Source organism: Gavialis gangeticus, unplaced genomic scaffold, assembly GCF_001723915.1.
Source record: "Gavialis gangeticus isolate Ggan-Ray unplaced genomic scaffold, GavGan_comp1, whole genome shotgun sequence".
Classification (NCBI taxonomy): domain Eukaryota; kingdom Metazoa; phylum Chordata; order Crocodylia; family Gavialidae; genus Gavialis; species Gavialis gangeticus.
In genome coordinates this window covers 95,461,314-95,474,797 of record NW_017729024.1, presented here as the reverse complement: position 1 = coordinate 95,474,797, position 13,484 = coordinate 95,461,314, and the positions used below count along the sequence as shown (strand labels likewise).

Sequence of the window (13,484 nt, the reverse complement as noted above, 5' to 3'; positions counted from 1 at the left end):
CCCCCCCCCCCCCGTCGTTTACAATTGTATGAAGGTTTCCAGTGAAATGTTGCGAGCTAAGTGTTTGTGGCCTTTTTTAATTAAAAAAACTAGTTTTATTTAAAACCTTTGTACCAGATTTCAGGTATAGAAATGGTATTGTTCTTGGATCCAAATGTGAGATTTTAGACCTTTTGGTATGATCTTTCCTATCTGAGGACAGATATGTAATATTTGGCATGGAAGAGCGGTGTTACAGCTGACATGTAAATGCACAAATGTCAGGCAAGTCAAAATTGTAGTCACCACAGTGAACTAGAATTGGTCCCTTTATGTGTTAGTATGATGTGCAGCATTGCCAGCCTCAAATGTTAAATCATTTTGGTCTCACGAAAAAAATCATGAGATAAAAATAATAAACCTTGTTTTATATGGTTTTTGAGACTCAAAGTTGCCCTTAGTTTTTTTTTTCCTATCTTTTTTTTTCTTCTTGCAACCTGGTCTCTAGCTGGTTACGGCCTTAAGAAAACATTAGGTGCAAGATTCACATTAAAAAATAGAGCTTGCAACACTTTGTTTGACATGTTAAAAAATAAGTGTATTCAGTGTCATTTTATTGTCATTTCTTGGTCTCTGAAAATGAGAGAGATGTTTCTGACCCGGTGGGGAGCATGCTGGAGCACAATCAACTTTTTCAGGAGAGAAAATCCTGGACTACTGTGTCTGGCATATAGGGAAAAGAGGTAGTTAGCTGTGTTAGTCTGAAGTCAGGCAGCAGGTAGGGTAGATATGCACCTCTACACCTGCAGGTAAAGGCATGATGTGATCTAATGTATGAGCCATACAATCACATGGCAGGAGGTGTAAGTGTAGTATGACACAATAGAGATCACCTCATGCTTTGTTGCGAGTTCAGCGGGGGCTGAGAATTGAGCTCCCTGTGCCTTGGAAAGAAGGTCGGAGGTGCTGCAGTCTTCCGGCCTTTCGTGCACCAAGCACCCCAGGGTTGCCAGGACCTAGCTGGGTCCCAGCATGGGGAGGCACACTACAGCTGTAGGAGTCTGAGTTCTGGCAGCTTTGGGGTGCTGTCAGGACCCTGAGTCGGGAGCTGCTGGGGCTGAGAGTTGTCAGTTGTGGGACTCGCAGCCCCAGCTGGGTATGGTATACTCCTGTGGCTGGGAGCTCTATCAGCCCACAGGGCTCCCACTCACCCTGCTACATGTGCAAATTAAAGCTGGATAGCAGCCAGCTATGAAGTTAGAACTTGAAAATGTGTACTAACTGTATAGCTGGTTAGAGCTTTTTATGACATGATGGTTACTTTGGACATGGTGTGATTACCTTGAGATCAGCTACATTAACCAGTTAATTGTATGATATCTGTAACATTTACACAGGGGCCCTTTATAGACTAAATAAATCAGATGGAGAGAGATGTAGAACATTGGCAGTGAAATTTGTATTTCTTTTCTTTCTTATCTTTGCTTAAAAACCTCAGCAAAGCATCTTGTAGTAGAGCAGAAGTTAAAGACTATCCCATTTATTTGTGCTATACCAAGTATACTGTTTGCATAATAACATGTCGTGCCACCAGATTTTGTTTTTGTTTTGCAGTGTAATGTGCCATATACACATCATGTATATGTGCTGACAACATTTAATTTTTGTTAAATATTCCTTTCATCCCTCTTGAAACAAACCTGCTAAACATTTAGTAACTTGATTTACTGTCTAGTTTTGTGATGGGAACCCCTTGATGTTTTTATTTTTTTTTCTTTTGGTTGTTTATGGAAGAATTTGAAAATGGGGACAAAAAACCATTAAAATCTACTTCCAACAGGGTAAAACCTAGAAATAGGTAGCCTTTACCACACTCTGGAATCACCAGCATAGTGTATAAGGAATATGGTAATGCTGTTTTTAATCCATCAGCTGTGTTTCAATTACATGCATAGCCAGTGAAACAGATTTACTGTTTCAGAAAGGCACTTTTGAAAGCAAAGGGATCCCATCCCCCTTGCCTTTTCAGAGTTTGAACCCAGAATCAACAAATCAAAATACAACATGGCCAACATATGCTCTCTGCAAAGACTTAATAAAACATTTTGGTTGTTGTAGTCAGTGACAGCAAAAGCTGTTTGAAATTTAATACTGGAGAAGGTTGGAGAGGTAGAGTGAAAAAGCAGCTCTCGCCTTTATCCACTGTAGTTGAGACGGAAGGCTTGCTGAAGAGTAATGGTGGGGTTGACTGTATGGAAACAGCAAAGAAGGGGAAGCAGTGGCTGAACTTGAATCTTAAATCTCCATAGCTGTCTTACCTTCTATCCTATCTATCTGAGGAAAAGTGCATAGTTGTTCGTTAATTACACTATACAGAAAACTTGAGTGACTCTGAATACTCTTCCAGACCACCACTTACTGTTTTCCACTGAATTATCATATTAACATAATTGCATTTAAAATTAATCATAGCTAGTGTTGAACCTGTAGCCTGGAGTTCAGGGGGGAAAGAATTTTGATCTTTTAAGCTATAGGGCTGTACTGATTCACAGCAGTAAAAATTAAACCCCTCTCTTCTTCTAGCATTGTGACATAGGTAGTGAGGGAGTGGATTTCTAGACTTATAATTTCTGGTGGTTTACCCATCTCTCATTAATCTTTGCTTGGTGGTCAGTGAATTACCTCTGCATCAATTGATTTCAATTTTAACTTCTGTGAAGGGGGAGGTACTGAAGCAATTCTCAAATCACAGATGCTGAGCAAAGTTTAATCAAGGCACTCGTCTTAGATTAATCAAGGCACTCGTGTTAGATTATCATCCGTTTCAATTCATGACCTTTCCTAGGTACCAGCATGGAGTTTTCAATAACCCTTCTTCCTGTGCGTATATGGTGATTTCCTAAACAGGTTGATACCCTCTCTCTTGCTAATGCAAGCAGGTGAACCAAAATATCTTCCAACTGCATGGCAATTAAGGAAGAGGGCAGTACCTGCTTAAACTCCTAAAGGACTGTTTGAAGGACTGGGCCATTCCAGCAGAGTTTGAAGGACTGGGCTTCTGTGAGCAAAGCTAGGATGGACTCTTTGCTCTGTGCTATGTTATGATAATACTTCATGAGGCTTAATTTATTTAATACTTTTTTTCTTTTGAGAGGCATAATATTTTTTTAGCATTTGAAATGGCTTTGCATTTTCCCTTCAAGAATTTCAAAATATTTAACTGAATATTTTGTGTGTTGGGGAAGAGGACATACTTTAAAATTGTGCAAGTTTATCAACTCTACAACAGGATTCTTTAGCATGTAAGCAACCATGGAATTACATTTGGTGTTATGTCCAAAGAAGTCACACTGTGGTTTAGTGTATAATAAAGACACTTGAGTTGCTCTTCTAGCTCTTACCAAGTAGATTTTATGTAAAGAGGAAAATGTGGGAGAGTGGAGATGCTGGTTCTCTGAATGATATTTGGGGAGGGAATGAAAAAGTAGAATAAGGTGTAAATTGATCAAAAAGCCCATGCTGGATTCTTGGTCTGAGGGAAGAGGCAAAGAAGAAGGAACAATTGGAGGAAATTACTTACTTAATTTTCTCCTCACGTCTTATATTTCCCTGCAGTACCATTCACTCTGTATGACAGCCACCCTGCTTTACAGTGCCCTCTTTGAAAGATGGTGTTGAATTATCCTGAATGTAAAAGATAGACTCCATCAAAACATCACTGCTGTCAGCATTTTACTGTTTTATAAAGTGTATGACTTGGTACAAAGTAAATACCTATTTTAAGATATTGGCCCATAGCATTTTTGTAATGCCAAAAAGTAACAATGACATATTAATAGATGAAATAGTGGTAATACTCGGATTGACCTGTATGCCTCCTTTGCCCGGTTGCAAAAGATGTAGCATTTTGAAAATGTGGTTTACTTCCAACTCCCTTAGATTCCTTCCCCTCCCATTGTGGTAATACTACAGCTAACTTCTTGATCTGTTTTGGCGTCCTAAAGCAGCAACTGTGCAAAGACAACTCCAGCATGCCAAATGTCCAGGCAACTTTTAGATCATTGGCTCTTGCTCTCTAATTGGAATATTCCTGAAATGCTTTGTTGGTGTCCTAAGGTCCAAAGGGGTTTACTTCTTCCCCCTACCCTCTTCCTTATTTTCTCATTGCCATTGAAGGTAGTTATACAGGGAGGTAGCGTACCTTTAAAGACATGGTATACCTTTAAACCAGATGCAAGCAAACTGTGATTCTTCATACATTTCTAGAGTACATTGTAAAGACTTTTAGCTCGACTGTTCTATACAATCCTGTGCTGAGTGTTGTACTCCAACAGTTATGAGCATAAAAGAAATCTTGTTGCCTGTAGTTCTGTTTACACACCCTTCAAACTTCTGAGGAAAAAAAAGTGACACTTTTTCTAAAGACCACATTGTAACAGAAAACTGCGGTTGCACTTCTGCTTAGGTCTAATTGCATGGACATCCATGTAAAGAAAACTAGCACCTCACATTTCTTTTATCCACCATGTGAGAGGCAAGGACTTCTTAGGGTGGTATCTTTTATTGGACCAGCTTTGTAGCTAGTCCAAAGTCAAACAAGCTTTTGAATGAAAGACACTTCTTCAAGTCTCTGATCAATATCTTGTATTCAAAACTTGTGTAACTTTGATTTTACAGAACTGTATGGTTGGGATAATTTATTATATCACCCTGAGAAATTTTTGCCTTTTGCATAATTTCTGGAGCATCATGGCTGCTACATCACTCTTGTCACATATGAATGATGGACAGAAGTATTGTAAGAGTCCAGATAAGGTATATATGTTGGGTGGGATTCTCATGGGTCTCTGTTGTAAGACTAACTTTGAAGTAAAATGGAGGGACCTAGCATTGGGTATGGATGTGGATGTGTTTGGAGAGAGAGATTCAAAAGCTTGTCTAAAACTATTTATATAACTCTGTTTCTATCTCTTCTCTTTCTCAACAAGCTTTCGAATGTAAAACATTGATTTGAGACCGAGGAAGAATGTCTTTCACTCTAAAGTTTGGTCTAAATTTGGTGTCCATCTGTCTGACGCTAGGCCCTTTTGCTTTACTTGAAAGTTAGTTTATGTTCTAGAAAGAGATTCTAATGAGACTTTCTCTGTATGTAACCAACCTGGAATGGAATACAAAGTTTGTGCGACTTGCCTACAAACAAAATGGCTCAACTATTACTCATAGTATAGATGCAATTTATCCGTTTCTGTTTTACATCTGGAATTTAGCTGTTTTTATTCCTATCTTCTTCTAATACATTTTTTTTTTACAGATCACTTTGTGAAAATGAGGACAACACTTAGATAATTGTTGTCTATATACTTGCAAAGAAAAAGGTCACTGAGGAATGAGCAGAGTGTTAGGAAATCACAAGGCTGATATGATCCTGTGGTAGAATATTGGTAAATTAAAAAGCTTGTAGAAACAAGAAATGCAACTTGAAATTAATAGGGGAAAAGGGGAAAGCTGCTGTATTTTTTTTTTCTTGGAAAACAGGGAGGTTCAAGTTTATTAGAACTCATTAGTAAAACAAATAAATTTATTTATGAAATAATGATACTTATACTTTTCTAAACAATAAGCTAGAAAGGCACAGTGACCCAGCATTTGGGGCTTACAAGGCCCTAGGGAGACCTTGGAGTTGTATTTTGTTTCTCATCATGGGCTTTCAGCGTGACCTCAGGCAAGTCAGGCAGATCCGTAAGTAGTGATAAGTCACGTGACACTGAGTACTGCAGTACCTATCTTTTAGGGGCCTGGACACCATAATAGAACAAATATGCCAGGTTATGGTATGGACATACAAACAACAGGGTGAAAAGGGAGGAAGCAAAACTCAAGTTAATGACAGTTGGTTCATATTAGCTGCTTGTGGGCATTCTTCTACCCCTTGGTAAGTAGCACCTAAACCTTGGTAGGGTATCCTAGTAATTGGGGCACTCAGCTGGGAGAGTGGGTTTGCGTCTCTTCCACAGGACTGTTTATGTATTCCATTCGGTGACTCTTTCATGTCAAATACATGAGCAGTCCTTGAAGCTTGGGCTGGAATCTGGGGTTCCTGCCATCCATTTGAGTGCTCTAATCACTAGAATTCTTTTCTACTATTTATAAGGAAAGCCAAGAATTTTCTCATCTCAGAATAACTTGTTGTCTGGTGCTTGGAGCAATCTCCTGGGGGGCAGGTAATGCAAGTTTGAGTTCCCTCAAGGAGAGAAGGGATTTCCAACAGATGTTTCCCACATCCTGGATGAATGCTTTATTCACTGAACTGTTAGTTAACGGGGCCCCTAGTCCCCTGCCACATTTTGCAACCCAGAAATTGATTGGCAATTTTCAGAGCCAACCTTTCAGACAGAGTCCCTCTAGGGAGATAATGATTTAACTTCTGTCTTCCTATAGGGCTTGGGTGTCAAGCCATGCAGCCCCATTGAGACTGAGGCATTTCTGGATGTGTCCAGAAGCACAACTGAAGAATGTTATTGTCTGACACGGAGGTACCTAAATAGTTCCGGTGCCTCCATAGGAAGGCAGCAGCTAAGTGCAGTTTTTAGGATTGCAGTATTGGATTTAGACTTTGTGTGTCTAGTTTGTGTGCAAGGTGTTCAAAGGTAGTTATGTGCTTATTGATTCCAATAGGATATAGTTGCTTAACTTAAGTGTTTTTTGAAAACCCCGCTAGACACCTCTGTCTCAGCTCTCTGTTTGGAAAGTAGAAATGATAATACTTTACCTCAAATGTTTTTAATTTTTTTGAGGGGGGAATATATATTAAAAACAGTGAAGCACTCTGATATTAGTATAATGGGAGCCATGTAAGTTCCCTGTCTAGAAATAAATCTTGCGCTACCCCGAGCAGTAGTCATCTTTTTAAATATTGATTGGAAGCTGTTTGGGGTAGGAGCTTCGTTTATGTCTGTACAGAATGTAGCTCAGTGGGGTCTTAATTCTGAACTGATATTTCTAGGTACGTTTTGAAACACAAATTATTATTTGGAGACTGGATACCATGTATGCTTGCTTTTAACCTGTCTGTGCCTTAGTATTTTTAACCACAGTTAGCTAGCGGAAGTTTTAAGTGCAGGTGTCTTGATTCCTAGTTCTTTGATTTAACCTTTGGATAAGCTTCCTTCCATTTGAGAAGGATGGAAGGCTGTAACAGACTCTCTTGCTTTATTTCTTTTCTTTTTTCTTTCAGGCATCAGTATGCATACTAACATTTTAACTTTTCAAAGCATAAATATTTCCTTAGTACGGGAGTATTGAAGGCCCCTTATTTTAGTACAGTACATGTGACTTCAGTTTTCAAACATAAGCTTTTCATGATCCCCCAAATGTTCAGAAGTGTTAGTTAAGCATGAATCTCAGAATCAAGTTACCATTTGGGGTAGGGAAGAGGGCAGGTGTTAGTCTTGGGGCTACTTTGCATGGGAAAAGGGAGACAAATTTTCAGAGTGGTTATAGTTTGTGTCCCATGAATTTTACTATAACTGAGATCTATTCATAGCGCAGCATTGATGTAATTTCAGGTTTGAAATTAGTAAATTGTAAAAGATGTTTGTTTGATAGTTCTGAAGCTCTTCAATTGACCCTGCTTTTCCACTATTTCATTGTTAGTGGGACAGTGTGTTTTCGATTTGCTAAGGATCTACATCTAGGGGTCAGTAAGTCGATCCATTTACCTGGTCTGCACGTGGCGCCAATTTTTACATATTTATTAATCTGCTCTTTGTCTTCCAGTGTACTTGGTGGCCCTCTGTATACAGGTTAAAAAAATCTAAACTACTTCCAGCTCAAACGATTTTAAAATGTCTATGCAGTGATGGCCTTCAGAGTTGAGCTGTTTCCATTGAAAATCACATCTTTTCCCTTTTTTTAGATGAGGCTTTCATGTAGATAACGAGTTTAGAAGTTGCAGGTTGTATATGGCTTTGTGCATATCTTTACACCCCAAACCACAATGACGCTTGGTTAGAAATACTTAAGCTAGCTTATATACGATTAGTTGCTGCCCCAGTATGGCAGTCAGTGCAGGCTAACTGCATTATTATTCAGCTTCCTGGCTTGGTTTTGCAGCTAGTTTAAAGCTATTTTGCGTATACCTACATGAGCTTCAATCATACCTTTGACTGTAAAACAGACATGCTGTATATATGTGTATACATATGCATTAAGAAAGTGGATGTTTTCTCACTTTTGTTTCTTTTGCCTATAGAACGTGGTATGCTAGAATTGTGAAAACCTAACTTAAATTATTTTAAACTGGATAGTGTTGGCTAATGTTCTTCAGCTTATTTTCTAAGCCTTCAGTGAAGCATATACAAATGAAAATAACATAAACTCTGAACTGCCCAACAGCTATGAAACCTAATTTTCCCCCACACTGTTCTTCTGTTATCTTTAAGTCTGGGTAGTGATTATTCATAAATATATTTGCTTAGAAATTTGCCAACATATTACAATTTGGAAATAAAATAGCACAACTAATTCTCTAATTGTCATAAGAAGCTAGCATTGATGAAAAGAAACAATTGTAATAGTTAATAATTGTTTTGGTGTGAAATATTTACTTATGAATATATGCATTTTTCCTATAGACACTTGTCTGAAACCTTTGCAGTGGTGGCAAGATTATAAACCTACCTAACTAAATATGAAATTAACAAGCCCATAGGCTACATTTTGGTCAACCATAGTATTGCTCCGTGGCAAAAAGCCACAGATCCTTTTAAAAAAAAAAAAAAATGCACGGAAATGTGGTTTTGCTGTCTGTCACGCAGTCTGCTGTAACTGACAAAACACACATTGTTTTATAAGTCTGTTCACACAGGTCTGACCACAGTATTCAGTTTCTCCATCATCCCATTGTGTGCACTGCCAACTCATGGAAGATTTAATTTTTTGTTAAGAAATTAAATTCACTATGGAGATTGGGGGGGGGGGGGCTTTATTTATCAAATGAAACCCATAGGTGGCTGAAAAGGATTAGGCAGAACTTGCAGCTAATACACAATATGATGCTAACCTGAGAGGTGAAAAGGCTATTATGCATTTGATAGCAGCATGCATCGGTTTCTGTGTAGTGGGAGAAGTGAAACAGTGCCTTCCCATCCTGAGAGAAGTATCAGTATGTGTCACAAGATGCACAGCTTGCAGAGAGTAATATTATGTGGTTTGTTCTAACTGTGCTGTTTTTTAACTTGGGGTTGAGGGTTACTTCACTGTTCATAATAAGTCTCAATTCAGCAGACTTGGGCACCAAACCTCTATCTGTTCAGAGAACTCGGAATAATCTGTGGGAGTGTAAGCTTCCCCGTATTTGACCACTGGGCTGTTTCGTTTCTGGTCTAAATGACAGCAGGGTCATAGAGACAAGCATCTGACACTGTCAGAATCACTGGTCTAGTGATAGCTGTTTGCAGTAACAAGTCAGCTGGGATTTGGGCTGTGACCACCCAGTGTATAATCATAAGTAGTGTGTTCTTAAACTGATTTTAAGATAATTAATCCATTTATATAAAATTTCCTTTCTAGCCCCTTTCAGTTTTTCATATTTAACCTTATTATTAATCTTCTGGGCTTGTTTGCTAATAATCTATATGCAATGGGTTTAGTGAAGGGTATGGGTAGTATATGGTTCATCTGAATTTTAGTAGTTTGTGGTGTTTTTGCAAACAAGTTGTAATGTAACTGTAGAACCTGGCTTCATAAAGTTTTAGTGAGCTGCACCTGAAAAACAGTCCATTTGCTTCTGATATTGATGATTCTATTTTCCTTCATACTTCCAGCTTTGCTTTTTTTTTATATCATTTTCTTTCATTTGGTATGTGGCTTTGAAAAAAGTTTCATTTGAAGTTGAAATCTGTCATGGGTGTTTTTAAAGTTGTTTGAAAATTAGTTTTACTGGACCCTGAATTTGCCTTGGCTAGAGTATTTTTTTCTGGAGGAAGATCATTTGAATGAATTGATCATCAACATTTGTTTGTGTATTTGGCTATCTTTGACAAGGGCATTTTGTGCATGTTTCAGCATTTGTTGCTTTTAATCATCTTTAGTTTTCTTTGCCAGCTCACCTCTTTAAGAAGCTTATAAAAAAGGTTAACCTGTTTGTTGCTTTTCAGATGTATTATGCTAGTGAAACTGACACTTGTTAAATGTTGCAGTTTTTACTTAAACTGGTTAAGGTTAAAATTGTGTAGCTCACTCCTTCAACTTAAAGTAAATATGGTCAGAGGTATCAAAAAGTATGAATGCACAGTTTCTAGAGTTCAAAACAGAAGCTTTGCCAACAGAAACTGATCAGGGGCAATTTATGATATTATGAACTGTGACAATTTTTTATCTTATTGAGGGGCAAAATATTGAGCCACTGTTGTGTTTGTGGGTTTGTTTTTTTTTAAAACTTAGAAATGCAGCTTTCTGCTTTGTGAAGCCTACTTTTCCTATTATGAGTTAACTAGTGGCAGACCAGATTATATTTGCATTCTGTCTGGGAAATGTAAGTGTGAACTATCATATATTCATCACGGCCCACTTCAACAGAGTAGGGGTGTTTTTGTACGCTGGAGACTTCCATGCTGTGTTACTGTGAAAATCTGGTTAATATGTAGGCTCCAAGATGTCTTCAGAATTACTGTAATGGTAGCCTGTGTTTAGAGAAAAGAAAACAGTTTTATAAAAGATTGAATCTGTCAGTATATACATACTGTGGAATCCTAGCATTCTGAGTGACCAGGTCAGTGTACAGTACAAACTAGCACAGCCAGCTGTTGGCCTCGTGCAGCCATGGTTGGTTAGGTTCCACTTCCTCAGCAGAAGTGCAGTAATGTCAACCCAAATCTTAAAAAATAAAAAAATATAAAAATTACAAATTGCAAACATTTCAACCTTTAAAAATATATTTTGGGTTCTTCTCGTTTTGGTTTTTGAACTTTGTGTCTGGTATAGTATCAGGTGTGAAGCTGGTACTGTAGTTGTTCTGAGCTAAAAGACTAGAAAGTTGTGCTTTATTTGAATTTGCATTACTGGAAAGATTCAGAGCTGATTTCTGAATCCTGTCAAACTGACCTTCCTGTTCTTTTTTTCCTTTTGCTAGACATCTTTTGAATTAGACTCCACAAAAGAGAAAAAAAAGTTGAAATTAAGATTAATGTGTTGAATTTTACCAAATGCAGAATCTCTTCCCATAACCTATTTTTCAGTATACAGAATCATGTGATCATTGCTAATTGGCATAGAGCCAGAAGAAGTTATAGTGGGGAAGTAGTTACCATTTGGCTGAGTATTTCAAGAGGAATGTTGTAAATGTATAGTTTTTATGTTGGACTTGCTGAATTACTTGAAAACTAATTACTAAATTATATGAAATGTTTGTCAAAATGGAGGTTTGGAATATGACATGTTATACAGATTTTCAAATACAGTAAGCTAACACACTGAATAAAGAGATTAGGAACTCTGAAAACTGCAAATTCCAGTGTACAGATAGGCAAGAACAGGAGCAGCTCTTAGGATATTTTTGCACAATTTTCTCTCACTGAAATGCACATGCATATTTAAAAAAAAAAACAACCCCCCCCCAGAAATCCACAATTATGACCTACACTGCTGAATACTTTTATTAGAGCTCTTTTAACTGTGAACTGTTTTTGTAGCTTTTGCTTTTAGTCTGTATTTCTTTAACTTTTCTCAGTTCTCTACATTCTCTTAGTAAGCAAACGTGCATATTGTTGTGCTCCTACAAATTCTAAGTGTCTTCAACTTCCATTATTTCCAGTTGATGCTATTTGGCATTTAAAAAATCCTGCACTGATGGTCTGAATTCTCACAGTCACCTGCTTGGAGAGAACATTGCAGGGTTTTAACCTTCCATTTTCCCTACCAGTAGACATTCAAAGGTAGAGCAAGCTGTGGGTGTATCCCATGCTAATTGTGTTGGCTTGTTTTTCCTAACCCTTCCTTTTCTTCCAGAAATAACAGCATGAGAAGACATTAGAAGTTCTCCTAATGGGGGAATTTTTTATTGCCAAGTCTGGTTCCCCTTCTGTATGGGCCTATATTCCTCTTCTGTTTATAACAATTTGAAGAATCAGAGTAGTGGAGAGATCAGCTCTTCAGTAGAAACCATAGTTGATTGGGAGCACTCCTGTTCTGAAATCTGTGTCAAAATGGCAGATTTTCTTGACTAAGGATGCATGCAAGCATTACTGGTTTTTACTGATGGAATCAGTTTTGCTGATCAAAACCCCGAGTGTACCACAAGTCTTCAAACCAGTTTCTAGTAGACCAAAAATGGTGGGTCCAGTAGGAAACTGTGTGTAATAAGGTAGAAGTGGCTTCTGGGGGAGTTTTTGTTGCAGAAATGAATGCACGTACACTTGACTACTCCAGTAGAAGCCTCCACAATGGCCTCTGGCATCCCAGCATATGTTGCTTGGTGCAGCCTTCTCCCCCTGCTCCCTGGAAAAATGAGTCTGTGATTTGCCTGGTTTGGCCAAATACAGAGCAAATCCCTCCCTCTGTCAGCTGTGGGACTACAAAAAAGCTCAGCCTATTTTCACAGCCCTGGGCTGTATAGCTGACAGTGCCTGACCCACCCCACCTTGCCCACAATGATGAGCCAGTGGGAAAACTGACCTGCCAGCACTGGATCACAACCCACCAGCACTTTCTTGGTCCCAGACAAGCCCAATCCTGCCCCTGCCATTTCTGGAGCCCCCTGACTTCTGCCTCCCCCAGCCCACAAACATGAACACCCTTATTTCTGACCACCCCCACCCCTCTGGCCCCAGGCCTTACCTGAAAGGCAAGGTCATGTCTATGAGGCAGAGGGAGTGGGTCTAGGGTTTTGGGTCCCAGTGTAGGCCAGGTTCATTATATTTGGGCATGGCAGAGGGCTGGGTCTGGCTGATCCAAGTTGAGTTGCTCTGGATCTGGATCTGGATCTAGATCATCCAGGTTCTACCTGCCCCCTCCCTCTGTACCCAGAAGTCATGGACCCAGTCCACACTGGGGCCTGAGACCCCAGACCTCTGAACCTGCCCACAGACATGGCCCTGCCTGACACACCCCCACCATTTCTTTTCCCCCCTCCCTGCCCCCCAATCTTCAACACCTGGACCTGGATCCTTCCTGTAAAGCTTGTTCAGGTCCCTGGTATCCCAGTACCTTATGGGTAGGGGGCAGGTCTAGGGTCTCTGGTCCTGGCAGGGGACATGTCCCTAATGTTTGGGTATGGGGCTTGGGAGGGGGGCTCTGGCTGATCCCAGTCCAGTCATGGCGAACCCTGATCTGCCAAGGATGATCAGGGCCATGGTGGGTGTCTCAGATCCCACAAGGACCTGAGACTCGAGACCTGCCCTGTCCTCCTCCTTCCCCCCCTCCCCGCCCCCCGGACACACTCACTTTTCAAGTAGGATTTGGGTTGGGGTCCAGTCAGCCAAACCCTCTACCCTTCCCCCCCCCCCCCC

General features: G+C 39.6%; 1 protein-coding gene across 6 annotated transcripts in view; it reads left to right on the top strand.

Annotated features, from left to right (window-relative positions):
- LOC109297570 (transducin-like enhancer protein 4) overlaps positions 1–13,484 on the top strand; it is a 149,802-nt gene that overhangs the window by 18,071 nt on the left and 118,247 nt on the right. The window lies entirely within an intron of this gene.